Source organism: Muntiacus reevesi, chromosome 22 (genome assembly GCF_963930625.1).
Source record: "Muntiacus reevesi chromosome 22, mMunRee1.1, whole genome shotgun sequence".
Lineage (NCBI taxonomy): Eukaryota > Metazoa > Chordata > Mammalia > Artiodactyla > Cervidae > Muntiacus > Muntiacus reevesi.
In genome coordinates this window covers 29,686,824-29,705,217 of record NC_089270.1, presented here as the reverse complement: position 1 = coordinate 29,705,217, position 18,394 = coordinate 29,686,824, and the positions used below count along the sequence as shown (strand labels likewise).

Here is an 18,394-nt window from a genome sequence, read left to right as displayed (position 1 = left end):
GAGTGTAAGAAAGTTTCAGGAAGGCAGAGAAGAGTACCAGCCAATAACTGGCTTTGTATCCTTAGAACTTAATGCATATCCTAGAGTCTATATTTTGAAATCCCAATACAAGGCTGCTGATAATAAGTAGCCTATCTCATATGGTTGGTCAGCTTGAGATGAAATATAAATTTAAAACTCCTTTGCAAGATATAAAGTAATATATAAACACATACTGTTATTTCCATCCTCATTTTTTTAATTACAAAGTGAAAATAAGCAGACTGGGAAACACGATGACCAAGATTTCAAAACTCTACTGATTATGAAGAGAAGGTTCAGAACTATCTATGATTCTGTATAATATGTAATTTTCATCTCACATGAGCAACACTTTGCAGAAAGACCTTCTGACAGTGAAGGAGTGACTCTGTAGAGCAATACTTTTATATTCTGAAATGAAATGGTCACTCTTTACAAAAGGAAAACCTAACTTCATTTATTTATTTTTTTTTTTTTTTTTGAAAATCTACTTGTTTATTTCTCAGGAATTCTCATCAAGAGCTTTCAAGTCAGGTCTTCTCTAGTCTGTATTTGTATAACTAATGTTTGAGGTAGGTATTTAATACACTATATCATTATTATAAATGTAGAACTTTACATTCATATATAGTAAACATGAAATAATCCAACATATTAACTATCTCTCCTGTGTAGCTTTGTAAAAACGAAGACAAAAAAGAATATGACTCTAACCAAAGACAGAAACCCATGGGTAACACTTTTCAGTTACAAGCCTTTCGATTTCCCACCTCACGTTCAAGAATGTCATGAACTTTGTGAAATGTTTCACTGAAATCAAAATACACTGTCAGTCAGGAGATATAATCCTGTCAATCAAACAGAGGAGGAATGGGGTAGAACAAGGCTTCAGTTCAATTCAGTTGCTCAGTCATGTCCGACTCTTTGGGACCCCATGGACTGCAGCATACCAGGCTTCCCTGTCCATCACTAACTCCTGGAGCCTACTCAAACTCACATCCATCACGTCAGTGATGCCATCCAACTATTTCATCCTCTGTCGTCCCCTTCTCCTCCCACCTTCAACCTTTCTCAGCATCAGGATCTTTTCCAATGAGATGGTTCTTCGCATCAGGTGGCCAAAGCACTGGAGTTTCAACTTCAGCATCAGTCCTTCTGATGAATATTCAGGACTGATTTCCTTTAGGATGGACTGGCTGGATCTCCTTGCAGTCCAAGGAACTCTAGAGTCTTTTCCAACACCACAGTTCAAAACAGCATGTGTATTATCTATGGTGAAACAGATCACCAGCCCAGGTGGGATGCATGAGACAAGTGCTCAGGCCTGGTGCACTGGGAGGACCCAGAGGAGTCGGGTGGAGAGGGAGGTGGGAGGGGGGATCGGGATGGGGAATACGTGTAACTCTATGGCTGATTCATATCAATGTATGACAAAACCCACTGAAATGTTGTGAAGTAATTAGCCTCCAACTAATAAAAAAAAGAAAAAAAAAAGCATCAATTCTTCAGCACTCAGCTTTCTTTATAGTCCAACTCTCACATCCATACGTGCCTACTGGAAAAACCATAGCTTTGACCAGATGGACTTTTGTTTGTAAAATAATGTCTCTGCTTTTTAATATGCTGTCTAGGTTGGTCATAGCTTTTCTTCCAAGGAGCAACTGTCTTTTAATTTCATGGTTGCAGTCACCATCTGCAGTGATTTTGAAGCCCCCAAAATAAAGTCTGTCACTGTTTTCATTGTTTTCCCACCTACTTGCCATGAAGTGATGGGACCGGATGCCATGAACTTAGTTTTCTGAATGTTGAGCTTTAAGCCAATTTTTCCACTCTTCGCTTTTACTTTCATCAAGGGGCTCTTTAGTTCTTCTTCACTTTCTGCCATAAGGGTGGTGTCATCTGCACATATTTCTCCCAGCAATTTTGATTCCAGCTTGTGCTTTGTCCAGCCCAGCATTTCACATGATGTACTCTGTATAGAAGTTAAATAAGCAGCATGACAATATACGGCCTTGACATACTCCTTTCCCAATTTGGAACCAGTTTGTTGTACCAGGTCTGGTTCTAACTACTGCTTCTTGACCTTCATTCAGGTTTCTCAGTAGGCAGGTAAGGAGGTCTGGTATTCCCATCTCTTTTAAGAATTTTCCAGAGTTTGCTGTGGTCCACACAGTCAAAGGTTTTAGCGTAGTCAATGAAGCAGAAGTAGCTGTTTTTCTAAAATTCTCTTGCTTTTTCATGATCCAACAGATGTTGACAATTTGACCACATGCATGAAAAGTGCTGCCTGCAGCCAGTCAGGGTGGTCTCATTTATTTTTTTTATTTCTTCTTTTTCATGAAGATGGTTAGGACTGCAGTCCTATGCTGAGGACTAAATCAAGATAAAGAGGCATAGATAAACTTTTTCCTTTGTAGTATACAAAGGTTGTTTCAGCCTCTTATTTTGAAATAATTTTAAACTTACAGAAGTGTTGCAAAGCTAGTATAGTGAGTTTCCATATACTTTCCAAACAACTTCCCATAATGTTAGTATCTCACATAAGTATGCTTTAATCATCAAACTAAGAAATTTATTACATTAGCACAACATTATTAACTAAGTTACAGACTTCATGCAGATTTCATCAGTTCTTCCTCTACTATTCTTTTTCTGTTCCAGGATATGTTTCAAGGTCCCACACTTCATTTAGTTGCCATTTTCCTTCAGTTCAGTTCAGTTCAGTCGCTCAGTCGTGTCTGACTCTTTGCGACCCCATGAATCGCAGCATGCCAGGCCTCCCCGTCCATCACCAACTCCCGGAGATTACTCAAACTCATGTCCATTGAGTCAGTGATGCCATCCAGCCATTGCATCCTCTGTCATCCCCTTCTCCTCCTGCCCTCAATATTTCCCAGCATCAGGGTCTTTTCCAGTGAGTCAACTCTTCGCATGAGGTGGCCAAAGTATTGGAGATTCAGCTTCAGCGTCAGTCCTTCCAATGAACACCCAAGATTGATCTCCTTCAGGATAGTCTGGTTGGATCTCCTTCCAGTCCAAGGGACTCTCAAGAGTCTTCTCCAACACCATAGTTCAAAAGCATCAATTTTTCGGTGCTCAGCTTTCTTCACAGTCCAACTCTCACACCCATACATGACCACTGGAAAAGCCATAGCCTTGACTAGATGGGCCTTTGTTGGCAAAGTAATGCCTCTGCTTTCTAATATGCTGTCTAGGTTGGTCATAACTTTCCTTCCAAGGAGTAAGCGTCTTTTAATTTCGTGGCTGCAATCACCATCTGCAGTGATTTTGGAGCCCAAAAAAATAAAGTCTGACACTGCTTCCACTGTTTCCCCATCTATTTCCCATGAAGTGAGATGGGACCATTTTCCTTAGCCACTTCTAATTGATGACAACTCAGTCTCTCCTTGCTTTTAATGACCTTGACATTTTTGAGGAGTACTGGTCAGGTATTTTGTAGGCTTCCCAGGTGGCTGAGTGGCAAGCAATCTGCCTGCCAGTGCAGGAGACATCAGAGACACAGGTTTGACCCCTGGGTTGGGACAATACCCTAGGGAAGGAAATGACAACCTGCTCCAATATTCTTGCTTGGAAAATCTCATGGACAAAGAAGCCTCGCAGGCTAACAGTTCATGGGGCCGCAAAGAGTTAGACATGACTGAGCAACTGAACATAAACACATATCTCAATCTGAATTTTCCCAGTGTTTTCTCATAATTGGATTGAAGTTATAAATTTTGAGGAAGAATACCATAGAGGTGAACATGCCCATCCTGAAGAAGTAAATGGTGTCAATATGTTTTATGTGATACTTAAGTAGTACCTGCTAGATTTTTCCACTATAAAATTTACTGTTTCTCTTTGAACTAAGTAAGCATTGGGTGGAGATAATTTTTGGCTATGCAAATATTTTGTTCCTCCTTAAAGTTCTGACCAAAATTTTAACATTCATCTGTGGATCTTGCCTGCAAAAACAATTCCTATGACATTCTGATGGTACTTTTCTATTTCCCTCATTCCTTCTACATTTATTAATTGGAATTCTTATGTAAGGAAAAGCTGTCCCCCTCTCCCCCAAATAAACCTTATTTGCTTTGTCACCAAAAACAATCGCTGTTCAACTCTTTGCATGATTTATGATCCAAATGTCCTGACTTCCTTACAGAGTTATCAAGGGAACTGAATAAGATAGAACACATACAGGGTAAGCATTCAATGAATATGCATCCCATCCCCTCCACTACCCACTGTCTAACATCCAGGTGAATCCAATGTCTAAGCCCTATAGCTAGCACTCAATCAACCATAATCAATGAAACTTTTTATCATTAGTTGATTTTGCATACATGTGACCACACCAAATAGATTGTAATGCCCCCAAGATGAGCAAACAGACTTCCTATGGTTACATGGATTCACAGCACTGGTACAGTGTACTATATACAGACAGTCAGAAAATGTACTGAGTGAATGAATGGATATTTGATAAAAGCTAAGAAAAGAAATACATATGCTAAGAGTCCTAAATAAGGATCAGTTTAAATGTTTTCCTTTGTTCAAACCATTCTCCCCTATCTCCCTTTCATGTCACTTGCTTCTAGATTGATTTAAACTTCAACATCAATAGATCTCTTTTTCATAGTTCATTCATGCTCCTTTTTAAATCCATCAGGTTTTTTGTATCTTCAAAACAACTCAGAAAACAGCCCTAATTTTAAAACAGGCAAAGGATGGAAATGGACAATTCAAAAAGAGTCAAAAAAGCACAATAAACATTTGGAAGAGAAAGTTTAAATTCAAAAGTTGAGCCTCTGCAAGTTCGAACTTTAAGGAATGTTCAAAACACCAGAGGATCTGTTAAAATATAGATCCTGATTCAATGAGGCAAAGAAAGGATCAGACAGAGTCTGCATTCTCATAATCTCCAAGCGATGACAATGTTGCTGAGGTTGAGGGCCACACTTTGAGCACTCAAACTGTAACCATAATGATGAGGGCTGAAAACAGCTGTGTGCTGTATGTAAGTCATTCTGCTGTAGATCAGTACAACCTTTTGGAAAGTAGTTTGTCTTTTTAAGGTAGATTTTATTGAATAGATAAAATTGTGATTTTAAGAGTAATTAATGAAACACTATGTGTTAAAAATATAACATAAAAAAATATATATAACAGGAAAATGCTTACACTATAATGCTAATTGTTTTAGCTTTATTAAGGTATAGTTGACATATAAAATTGCAAGATAATTAAAATGTATGTTGTGGTGATTTGGTAGACATATATATTATGAAAAGCTTTCTCCATCTAGTTAATTAACACATCCTTTTACTTTTTCTTTTTTTTAAGAAAACATAAGTTCTACTCTCTTAGCAAATTTTAGTTATACATACAGTCTTATCAACTACAGTTATCATCCTGTACTTTAGATCCTCAGACTTTAGTCATCTTATAATTAGAAGTTTGTACCCTTTTTCTAGCCTCTGAGCCTGTCCCCCAACAGTCCCCATCCCCTGACAACCACTTCTCTACTCTATGAGTCTGACTTATTTTTAAGATTCCACATATAAGTGACACCATGTAGTATTTCTTTCTCTGTCTGAGTATTTTACTTAGCATAATGCTCTAGAATTCCATCTATGTTGACACAAATGGCAAGATTTCCTCCTTTCTGGTGATTGAATAGCATTTCACCACATAATAATGTGCGTATATATATATGTGTATATATATATATATATCTCGCGTGTATACACATGTATCTTCTTTATCCATCTTTCTGTTAATGGATAACATAACATTAAATTTAAAAATAATGCAAATTATACAAATAGTATTAGTGCCTATACTGCCAAGCACTATTCTAATAGGTGCTTGGAATAATTTAGTAAATAATGCCAAAATCCCTTTCCTTGAGTATCTTACATCCTATATATCATGCATTTAAAAACAAAAATAGAGCTCTTTCCCATCTTGCAAGTTGGCAGGTGAAAAGGCTGAGAAGCCGGATACTAAGGAGAAAAAACCTGAAGCCAAGAAGGCTGATGCTGGCAACAAGGCTAAAAAGGTGAAAATGGTGAAGAAAGTTAAGAAAGGGAAGCCCCACTGCAGCCGAAACCCTGTCCTGGTCAGAGGAATTGGCAGATATTCCCGATCAGCCATGTACTCCAGAAAGGCCCTGTACAAGAGAAGGTGTTCAGCAGCTAAATCCAAGGTCGAAAAGAAAAAGAAGGTTCGGGTTCTTGCTACTGTCACAAAACCAGTTGGTGGCGATAAGAATGGTGGTACCCGAGTGGTCAAGCTTCGCAAAATGCCTAGGTATTACCCTACTGAAGATGTGCCTCGGAAACTTGAGTCATGGCCAGAAACCATTCAGTAAGCACGCGAGGAAGCTGCGCGCCAGCATCACTCCTGGGACCGTTCTGATCATCCTCACGGGGCGCCACAGAGGCAAGAGGGTAGTTTTCCTGAAGCAGCTGGGCAGTGGCTTGCTACTTGTGACTGGGCCTCTATCCCTCAATCGAGTTCTTCTGCGCAGAACACACCAGAAATTTATCATTGCCACCTCCACCAAAATCGATATCAGTGGTGTGAAAATCCCAGAACATTTCACTGACACTTACTTCAAGAAGAAGCTGCGTAAGCCGAGACACCAGGAGGGTGAGATCTTCCACAAAGAGAGAGAAATACCAGATCACAGAGCAGCGCAAGGTTGATCAGAAGCTGTGGACTCACAAATTCTGCGAAGAATCAAAGCTGTCCCTCAGTTCCAGGGCTACCTCCGCTCTATATCTGCTCTCACGGATGGAATTTATCCTCACAAAGTAGTATTCTGAACTTCTTGCAAAGAACCTAATTAAATAATTTGTCCATTTCAAAAAAATAAATAATAAATAAAATTAAAAACAGAAAACAAAAATAGATACAGTCAAATGTGAGTCAAAGTTAGTTTTGAGCGGTCTTTATTTTCTTCTTTAAATGTTTTAGTAGTTCCATGTTTCCAAGTCATATAAAAATAGATGTTTTCTTCATAAATATTATCGACAGGGTATCAAGATTAGTTAACATTTCGCAAGTAGTCTTCCCTGCTGCTGCTGCTAAGTCACTTCAGTCATGTCTGACTCTGTGCGACCCCACAGATGGCAGCCCACCAGGTTCCCCCGTCCCTGGGATTCTCCAGGCAAGAACACTGGAGTGGGTTGCCATTTCCTTCTCCAATGCATGAAAGTGAAAAGTGAAAGTGAAGTCGCTCAGTCGTGTCCGACTCTTAGCGACCCCATGGACCACAGCCTAGCAGGCTCCTCCGTCCATGGGATTTTCCAGGCAAGAGCACTGGAGTGGGGTGCCAAAGACTTAAATTAAGCCATCTTGGCAATTTCAAATATATCTGTTGGTTTGGTTTTTTTTTTTACTAGAAATATCTTTCTGATGCTGGGAAAGATTGAAGGCAGGAGAAGGGGATGACCAAGGATAAGACGGTTGGATGGCATCAAACTCAATGGACATGAGTTTGATAACCTCAAACAAACGGTGAAGGACAGGGAAGCCTGGCATGCTGCCATCCATGGGGTCGCAGAGGCGGACACGACTGAGCGACCAAACTGATCCTCCTTTCCCTAAATTGCTCTCTAATCCTGCGGTGGATCTTGGACGCCCTCTGCTGGCCAGACAGCATCAACAGAAGACTGTGTTGGTGGTTTAGTCGCTAAGTCCTATTGGACTCTTACAACCCTATGGACTGCAATCCACCAGGCTCCCATGTCCACAGGATTCTCCAGGCAGAACACTAGAGTGGGTTGCCATTCCCTTCTCCAGGGGATCTTCCCAACCCAGGAATCGAATCCTACACTGCAGGCAGATTCTTTACAGACTGAGTTAAGAGGAAAGATACAACAGAAGACTGATACGAGAATAAAGCTGGAAAATCACAGAGCACAACTACCCTCCACAGCAGTCCCTCATTCATTCAATCAAAAGACACTTAATGAATGCCTACTATGTATTAGATATGATCCTTGGTGCTGGAAATACAAAATAAATAAGATACAGTCTCAGTCCTTGAACTTGTCCTATACTTTTCTCCAGGAAATTATCAAGTCCCAGAAGATTTTATGAGCCTGAGACTCAAGAAAAAAGTCTGCTCTGCCTAGACAGGGTGACTGCTATGTATTTATGCTGGGCTATGAAAATAACATGTTTCTGTGAAAATCAGGGACACCTTTCTACAATACCCTCTGAAGTGAAGTGTTAGTCACTCAGTAGTGTCCAACTCTTTGAGAAAACACGGACTGTAGTCCACCAGATTCCTCTGTCCATGGGATTCTCTAGGCAAGAATAGCAGAGTGAGTTGCCATTTCCTTCTCCAGGGGTTCTTCCCAATCCAGGGACTGACCCCAGGTCTCCAGCATTATGGGCAGATTCTTTACCAGCTGAGCCACCAGGGAAGCTCTGGAAGATACTAAAATATTTAAGCCTCAAATTGCCCAAAACTAAGACAGCTGACATAAAGGAAGAGATCTAGACATTAAAAGATAAAAGTAACCCCAAACCATGAGAAGTTTGGGATAAAAATGTGGTCGGCTGCCCTAAGGAAAATTAGATATGTGCTTGATTCTTTCCTAACATTGGACGTGATTTAAAGATTTACATTGCTGCAAGGCTGTGAAACTTCACAGAACAAAAATTCCAGAGATGCTCATTCTTACCCCCTTCATTACACAACCAGCAGCTACCTGTCTGATGTGAAAAGCAGGCATGATATTACAGGAATGACATTCCTGAAATGAATATTCCCTACAACTGATGTTTTAACCACAAATGGCCCTGGTGACAGCCGGAATTTGAACTCTGCTCAAATGACTCCTAGTAAGCTGATTCCCTGATGGCTCCGATGGTAAAGAATCTACCTGCAATGCAGGAAACCCGAGTTCAATCCTTGGGTCAAGAAGATCCCCTGGAGAAGGGAATGGCAACCTACTCCAGTATTATTGCACGGAGAATTCCATGTGCAGAGGAGCCTGGAGGGCTATAGTCCATGGCAGCACAAAGAGCTGGACACGACTGAGCAACTAACTTTTATTTTCACAATAAGTTGATACAACTTGCAAACTCACTGTCTTTTTATCAAGAATTCGGATTCTTTTGAGTTATGATAGTATAAAAATTATAAAAACATGAAAAACTACAGAGGTGTGAATTTTAAAGTAAGTGGACATTAGAACATTCCAATAACTTCTCAAGACTTTCTGAATAAAATCTGTAGCCTTTGGTTTAAAAGTCTCTACTAATTGGCTCTTTCCAACAGAAGGCCTCCACACTCTCCTTCAAATCACTATAACGCATTAGTTTTGCAGTAACTTAACTTAGCCTAAGCCTTTTTTATTGCTGTATATTGCAACCCTATGAACTGTACCCGCCATGCTCTCTGTCCATGGGATTTTCCAGGCAAGAATACTGGAGTGACTTGCCAGTCCCTTCTCCAGGGGATCTTCCCAACTCAGGGATCAAAAGCGCATCTCCTGCGTTGCAGGTGAATTCTTTACCATCGGAATCACCAGGGACACCCTTGTATGTTAATATATACAGAATATGTTAGGCTTTCACCTTCCTTTTCATTACAGAAAGAGTATACTGTGCTTTTGCTCAAACTTTTCTATGAGTTGTTAACCATTGGAAAAATCAAGTTCCTAAGGGCAAACACCATTCCTGGCCTTTGAGCTAATGGCCCACACTTGTACCATCTGCATTTGTAGTTGATACTTGCCAGTATTTTAAAGTGAAGATTTGAGATACCATTAATGTTAATCGAGATACAAGAAATACACAGACACCACCACATTTTATTAATAACTCTATTATTCAAATGGGCATAACAGATTCTTATTATGTATATTATGAAAATTAAAACTTGAAATTTCTTTAAATTGCTAATCTATGCCTCCACATGTGGTTTTAAGACAGAATTTGTGTATTGAACTATTCTGTCTTGTCTCTGTCCCAGGCAATGCAGGAAATTATTTTGACACACACTTGTAAATAAAGAAAGTGAAAGTGTTAGTCGCTCAGTCATGTCCAACTCTTTGTGACCCCATGGACTGTAGCCCGCCAGGTACCTCTGTCCATGGGATTCTCCAGGCAGAACACTAGAGTGGGTTGCCATTCCCTTCTCCAGGGGATCATCCAGCCCAGGAATCGAATCCAGGTTTCCTACACTGCAGACAGATTCTTTACCTACTGAGTTAAGAGGAAAGATACAACAGAAGACTGATACGAGAATAAAGCTGGAAAATCACAGAGCACAACTACCCTCCACAGCAGTCCCTCATTCATTCAATCAAAAGACACTTAATGAATGCCTACTATGTATTAGATATGATCCTTGGTGCTGGAAATACAAAATAAATAAGATACAGTCTCAGTCCTTGAACTTGTCCTATACTTTTCTCCAGGAAATTATCAAGTCCCAGAAGATTTTATGAGCCTGGGACTCAAGAAAAAAATCTGCTCTGCCTAGACAGGGTGACTGCTATGTATTTATGCTGGGCTATGAAAATAACATGTTTCTGTGAAAATCAGGGACACCTTTCTACAATACCCTCTGAAGTGAAGTGTTAGTCACTCAGTAGTGTCCAACTCTTTGAGAAAACACGGACTGTAGTCCACCAGATTCCTCTGTCCATGGCATTCTCTAGGCAAGAATAGCAGAGCGAGTTGCCATTTCCTTCTCCAGGGGTTCTTCCCAATCCAGGGACTGACCCCAGGTCTCCAGCATTATGGGCAGATTCTTTACCAGCTGAGCCACCAGGGAAGCTCTGGAAGATACTAAAATATTTAAGCCTCAAATTGCCCAAAACTAAGACAGCTGACATAAAGGAAGAGATCTAGACATTAAAAGATAAAAGTGACCCCAAACCATGAGAAGTTTGGGATAAAAATGTGGTCGGCTGCCCTAAGGAAAATTAGATATGTGCTTGATTCTTTCCTAACATTGGACGTGATTTAAAGATTTACATTGCTGCAAGGCTGTGAAACTTCACAGAACGAAAATTCCAGAGATGCTCATTCTTACCCCCTTCATTACACAACCAGCAGCTACCTGTCTGATGTGAAAAGCAGGCATGATATTACAGGAATGACATTTATGAAATGAATATTCCCCACTGAAAGTTGTTGCTGAACGATAAGACTCCGGGATTCTGGCCCTCCGGAGGAGACGAATTCAATCTGGGGCCAGAGACGAGGCTGGATCGCTCAGAGCTTTTGTGTAATAAAGTTTTATTAAAGTATAAAGGAGATAGAGAAAGCTTCTGACATAGGCATCAGAAGAGGACAGAAAGAGTATCTCCCTGCTAGTCTTCAGCTGGAGGTTATATAGTCACTAGCAGTCTGTTAATGAAAAGAAAGGAATGTCTTAAAACTCAGAATGGCACCAGATAATTCATCCCAAGCCATAGAACGATTGACTTGAACCTTGTAGAAGGGCAGATTACCACACAAATAGTTTTGTTTACATAGATTAGGGGAACAATATCTGAGTATAACATACAGGTTTGTCAAGTAGGTTCTGAGCCATTTGGTGGAACTTGAAGACAGAGTCTGGGGTACATTAACATAGCTTAAGACAAACATTTCCATAAGAAAAAATGTATTGGTTAACTCAAGGTTTGAGAATAGTTAGCTTCAGGTGAAACCAGGTGTCATGGCAACACAGCATTTTAAGAGAAACCTCCTTTTAAATTTGTGTAGAGAAGGGAAAAAAATATCACCAGTTTGTTTCCTCCTGCCGGTTAAGAGAGATAAAAATGTCTGGCACTTGCAGCCTACTTCCTCTATTTGGAGACTCCTGGCCTTCCTGCCTGTTACCCTCTCACTACAACTGATGTTTTAACCACAAATGGCCATGGTGACAGCCGGAATTTGAACTCTGCTTAAACGTCTCCTAGCAAGCTGATTCCCTGACGGCTCAGATGGTAAAGAATCTGCCTGCAATGCAGGAAACCTGGGTTCAACCCTTGGGTCAAGAAGATCCCCTGGAGAAGGGAATGGCAACATACTCCAGTATTATTGCATGGAGAATTCCATGTGCAGAGGAGCCTGGAGGGCTATAGTCCATGGCATCACGAAGAGCTGGACACGACTGAGCAACTAATAACACTTTTATTTTCACAATAAGTTGATACAACTTGCAAACTCACTGTCTTTTTATCAAGAATTCTGATTCTTTTGAGTTATGATAGTATAAAAATTATAGAAACATGAAAAACTACAGAGGTGTGAATTTTAGAGTAAGTTAAGACATCAGAACATTCCAATAACTTCTCAAGACTTTCTGAATAAAATCTGTAGCCTTTGGTTTAAAAGTCTCTACTAATTGGCTCTATCCAACAGAAGGCTTTCACACTCTCCTTCAAATCACTATAATGCACTAGTTTTGCAGTAACTTAACTTAGCCTAAGCCTTTTTTATTGCTGTATAATAATGCTCTTTGCAACCCTATGGACTGTACCCACCACGCTCTCAGTCCAAGGGATTTTCCAGGCAAGAACACTGTAGTGGGTTGCTGTTGCCTTCTCCAGGGGATCTTGCCAACCCAGGAATCGAACCTACATCTCCTGCATCTCCAGCATTGCCGGCAGATTCTTTACTGCTGAGCCACAGAGGAAGTGGTATAGTAATTGGACTTTGAAATGGAGATGGAACAATCTTTTACTGGTATTTTGGCACCTTTTGCAGGCATAAAAGTTCACAATGATTGAAGCTGCCATTGATATACAGTGAAAAGGGTCAGTGCTAATAAATGTTTGCAATACATGGGAAATGTCCAAACAAGAAAAATTTGATTCACATCCTGCATGCCTTTCAAATGTTCACCAGATTTTCATGGAAGTAATTAAAACAATTTGCTTATCCAAGCCTAGGATCCAGCTCTTTTTGTATATTAATGAAAAAATTGAAAGTGTTAGCTGTTCAGTCCTGTCCAGTTCTTTGCGACCACATGGACTGTAGCCCACCAGGCTCCTCTGCCCATGGAATTCTCCAGACAAGAATACTGGAGTGGGTTGCCATGCCCTTCTACAGGGGATCTTTCCAACTCAGGGATCGAAAGTGCATCTCCTGCATTGCAGGTAATTCTTTACCATCGGAATCACCAGGGAAGCCCTTGTATGTTAATATATACAGAATATGTTAGGCTTTCACCTTCCTTTTCATTACAGAAAGAATATACTGTGCTTTTGCTCAAACTTTTCCAAGAGTTGTTAACCACTGCGAAAAACCAAGTTCCTAAGGGCAAACACCATTCCTGGCCTTTGAGCTAATGACCCACACTTGTACCATCTGCATTTGTAGTTGACACTTGCCAGTATTTTAAAGTGCAGATTTGAAATATCATTAATGCTAATCGAGATACAAGAAATACACAGACACCACCACATTTTATTAATAACTCTATTATTCAAATGGGCATAACAGATTCTTATTATGTATATTACGAAAATTAAAACTTGAAATTTCTTTAAATTGCTAATCTATGCCTCCACATGTGGTTTTAAGACAGAATTTGTGTATTGAACTATTCTGTCTTGTCTCTGTCCCATGCAATGCAGGGAATTACTTTGACACACACTTGTAAATAAGGAAAGTGAAAGTGTTAGTCGCTCAGTCGTGTCCAACTCTTTGTGACCCCATGGACTATAGCCCGCCAGGTTCCTCTGTCCATTGGATTCTCCAGGCAAGAATACTGGACTGGGTTCCCATACCTTTCTCCAGGGAATCTTCCCAACCCAGGGATGGAACCTGGGTCCACTGCATTGCAGTCAGATTCTTTACCATCTGAACTACCGGCCTTCTTTTCAACCTTATTCCCCAGAGATCTGCCACAAAACTTTGCTATTATCCCCTGAATTGCTCTTTCTTTTTTCAATAGGTCTCCAATTTCCTGTTGACTATCAAAGCATATGGTCTCTGTGGTCCCTTAGTAAATTCAAGACCGAATGTCTCCATATGCGGTTTTAAGACAGACTTTGTTTATTGAACTATTCTGTCTCGCCTCTGTCCTATGCAACGCGGGGAATTATTTGACACATACTTGTAAATAAGGTACAGCTCATTTGCAAGAAAATCATACTTCCTCATCTTCTCACTTCAACAATCTGTAATTTGTCTTGACTTGTTTTCCCTACTGCAATTAAGGTTACTTCCCTCTTTTATCATATATAGACAGGTCCAGTCTGTCATCACTTATCCTAAAACTAGCTTTTATTCTAGTGTCTACTGTACCTCTGCTCTTTCATTTTCCTCTACATCTTGCTCAGCATGGCTTTTAATTTTGTTTCTTCTAAATTCATCATCATGACGAGTAGGTACAAACATCTGACTACTTCATTTTGGCTTATTCTGTAGTCATACTCAAGTGTTATATATTGAAATGCACACTGCTTATTATACTTTTCCTTCTCCTTTAAATTACAGTAAGGATATTATATGTATGAATACTTAATGTGATTTAGTCTTTAAACTATGTGTGCATGCAGGTTACAGAAAGAATTTAATTTCAGGAAATGAAATATTTATTTAAGAAGAGGCCTTCAGGTCTGAGGAGGATAAAAAATGGACACTATTTGCCACCTCCACCCTCAGACACCTTGTTCCTCCTCTCTGCCCTGTGGCTCTATCTGTTTTGCAAGTCTCATTCAGGGACTTTTGCAATTAGATTTTTTTTATATATGTTCATTTATTTGGCTGCACTGGGTCTTACTTGCGGCACTCGGGATCTTTGATCTTCATTGCAGCATGCGGAATATTTGGTTGAGCCATGTGGGACCTAGTTCCCTGATCAGGAATCGAACCCAGGCCCTTTGCACTGGGAGCTTGGATTCTTAGCCACTGGACCAACAGGGAAGTCCCATAATTAGATTTTTGAAACTGCTCCTGCCTCTGAAGGCCTCTTCTGTGTTGGGTGGCTCTTATTTATTTACTATAAGTAGTTGAAATTTAATCTCCAACTGCCTAGAACTACCACTGCTAATCTTAAATGTGTGTGCATTATTGCCTCACCAAATGGAATGCAAGCTTGTAGAAAACAAAATCATTTACCAGACTATATCCTCTAACACTAAACTTTGCACAAAGTTAAAATTCAGTAAATTCTGGCTGAGTCAATAAACCAACTTCTAAACGTTATTTGATAGCATAGTTCTCAGCACATCTCACTGTCAGACCAAACTTTAATTAGTTCTTTATATGTCTGACTCTCTCACAATTGTTGGAGAGGAAAGGGACTATGATTACTTACCCTTGTAACCTCAGAATCAGAATCCACTGACTAGTTCATAGAAGTTGCCCTGTGAGTGTTTATGAATGACCAGATGGATGCATGTAATTAAATCCATGAGGAGGATTCTGATGTAACTATAGATTAACTAGAAGCAATTTAATAGGAAAGAGTGTAAAGTCACTACAACAGAGAAAATCCTGGAATGGAGGTCCCAGAATTCTATCTTCACATTGACATTACCATTTTGCAGTGAGTTCAGCTGTCATTTTCAGCTCTTTTTCCTGCAGAAGTTTTCTTACAAGGCAATTATTAAAAGAGATCTGAAAGAAAATAGAGGTTAAAAAAAAGATGAAGCCCATCTCAATGTTAGAAAGCCTTTATTCCCCTTGAAAAGTAGGAGGAATTACATTTTGTAGACTTCTTGTAAGACTAAATTTCATAGACTTGGAAATAATTCTAAATGTCTAACCAAGTTTATTTTAGTTCACTTTACAACATATCCATTACCACAGAATCAGCATGCCCTATATTTTAAATGAATGGAATGTATCATTCTGTTTTAATAATAAAAGAATTCACATTCATTGTAGAAATTTTGAAAAGACAGATATTTTCAAAATTTAAATCGTCCATTTTCCTAACAAAGCTGATCAGTGTTTCTGTGTATTTCCTTTCAGTCTTTTTCCTATGTATCTATGTGTCTACAGTTCTACAGAATTAGGATCACAGCATATTAAAAAGCAGAGACATCACCATACCAACAAAGGTCCGTCTGGTCAAGGCTATGGTTTTTCCAGTGGTCATGTATGGATGTGAGTGTTGGACTGTGAAGAAAGCTGAGCACCGAAGAATTGATGCTTTTGAACTGTGGTGTTGGAGAAGACTCTTGAGAGTCCCTTGGACTGCAAGGAGATCCAACCAGTCCAACCTAAAGCAGATCAGTCCTGGGTGTTCATTGGAAGGATTGATGCTGAAGCTGAAACTCCAGTACTTTGGCCACCTCATGCGAAGAGTTGACTCATTGGAAAAGACCCTGATGCTGGGAGGGATTGGGGGCAGGAGAAGAAGGGGACGACAGAGGATGAGATGGCTGGATGGCATCACCGACTTGATGGACACGAGTTTGAGTAAACTCCAGGAGTTGGTGATGGACAGGGAGGCCTGGTGTACTTCGATTCATAGGGTCGCAAAGAGTCAGACATGACTGAGCCACTGAACTGACTAATGTAATGGTGCGTTTTTTCCAATGTTAAATTACAGTAATGGTAAAAAAAAAAAAAAAAAAAAAAAAACCTATACAGGGGTCTTTTCAGTGTCAGGACTCTTTACCCTCTTAAAAATTCCTGAAGACCCCAAAGGGATTTGTGGGTTAAAATTAGAAATTTTTTCAACATTTAATTTATTAACTATTTTGAAATAACAATAACAAACCAAAAGTACATGCTAACAGAAATTAAAATATATGAAAAATCACTATATATCTCAAAACAAAAATGTTAGTAGGAAATAAGGACATTGTTTTTACATGTTTGTAAGTCTCTTAAATGTCTGACTTCACAAAAGATAGGTGGAGTCTCTGATCTATTTTTGTATTCACTCTGTTATATCATACATACAACATGTAGCCTCCGGAAAACTCTACCATGTACTTGTGAGAGAAGAGAATGAGAGTGAACAGAGCAAATATAACATGTTAGTACTATTATAAAAAAAATAGTTTTGAATTCAGGATACCTAAAATGATCCTGGGACCCCTGGGTATCCCCAGACCACACTTTGAGAATATGTAGTCCTGTGGACTGGATGTGGATAAGAAAATGTGAAGGGGCCTCTCCCTCCAGCACAGATTCTACTCCAGGAACTCCACATGGGCTATACTATTCCTGGAAAACCCTAAAATGCCAGTCTTGGCTTGGTCACATCACAGTCTTGGGGGATAATAATTTGCACATGTACCACTGCACTTCTTGTCCCCTCACCACCACCACGATGGCACAGGAAATGACCATAGTCTCAGCTGGGCTAGAGCTTGTGACCGGAAATACCAAAGAAAGTAATATATTATTTTGTACAACAAAAATTTAAAATAAAATATTCTCTTGAAAAATATTATTAACAGCAATTCTTCAGCTAAAAATAAAAAATTAAGTACCATCCTTAGAAAAAGGCAAATCACAAACACCAACAGTATCTAGCCAACCACCACCCACTGAACAAGCTCTTTCCAGTGAATTTTCCAAATTCTGAGTCATTTGTAAGGCCATCTCTGATGTGGGAGAGATGCAGGAGGTAGTGGCTGAACAACTCCATGTATCCCAGGTCCAGTGATAAATCCACCCTTTCATTAGCTGTGAGCCAGACTAACTTAGTCTTTTGCCACCTAACATCTATGCTCACAAAGAATTATGTGATTATGATTTTGTTTTTGACATAGGTCTTCTATCGGGTAATATTAGAATCCTTATGAATAATCTGACCAGACAGAGCTCTGCTGCTTGTTATAAATTAATGTTTTAAAGTCTGGTTTTAACTTTAATATTGCCATTGAGTCAAGAAACTTATACTAAATAGGCCGAGAAAGGTATCTGACAGTCATAACCCCTTCTGGGAGTTTCAAAATGCCTGCCAAATCCACATCTCCTTCTAGAAATTTCCTTAATCATGCTTTACAACTTTTATTCTACCTCCCTGGATTCAACTGATTAGGTAAGGGATGGGTACTTTTTCTGGTCAACAGTCTATGAGAGGTCCTGACTCAAAGTTCCACCCAGTTCAGATCTCCTATATGGAATGATGACTAGTTAAATCAGTCAGGTCCTTTCTCTTAGGAAATTTAAACTGAAGACATAGGAAGAGGCAATTAGTGAATCTAGTTAGCTGGATCATACAAAGCAGCACAGAGAACAGTTGTGTCTCTGTAAGAAGTCACAGCTAACAGAAGAGAAAGCTGCAGTGCCTGCTGAGTTATGAAGCTGCTGGCAGACACCAGAGGAATTAAAAGATGTCGGATGACATCCCATCTCCAAGAGTCCTGAAAATGCATCTGTTCCTATTTTGCTTCTATGTATAAAGAAGTATAATTTGTTCTTACAACTTAGAGCA

General features: G+C 39.6%; 1 pseudogene; it reads left to right on the top strand.

Moving 5' to 3' along the window:
• The first annotated feature begins 6,044 nt into the window (after positions 1-6,044).
• Positions 6,045-6,883, top strand: LOC136153004 (large ribosomal subunit protein eL6 pseudogene; annotated as a pseudogene).
• Positions 6,884-18,394: the final 11,511 nt, after the last annotated feature.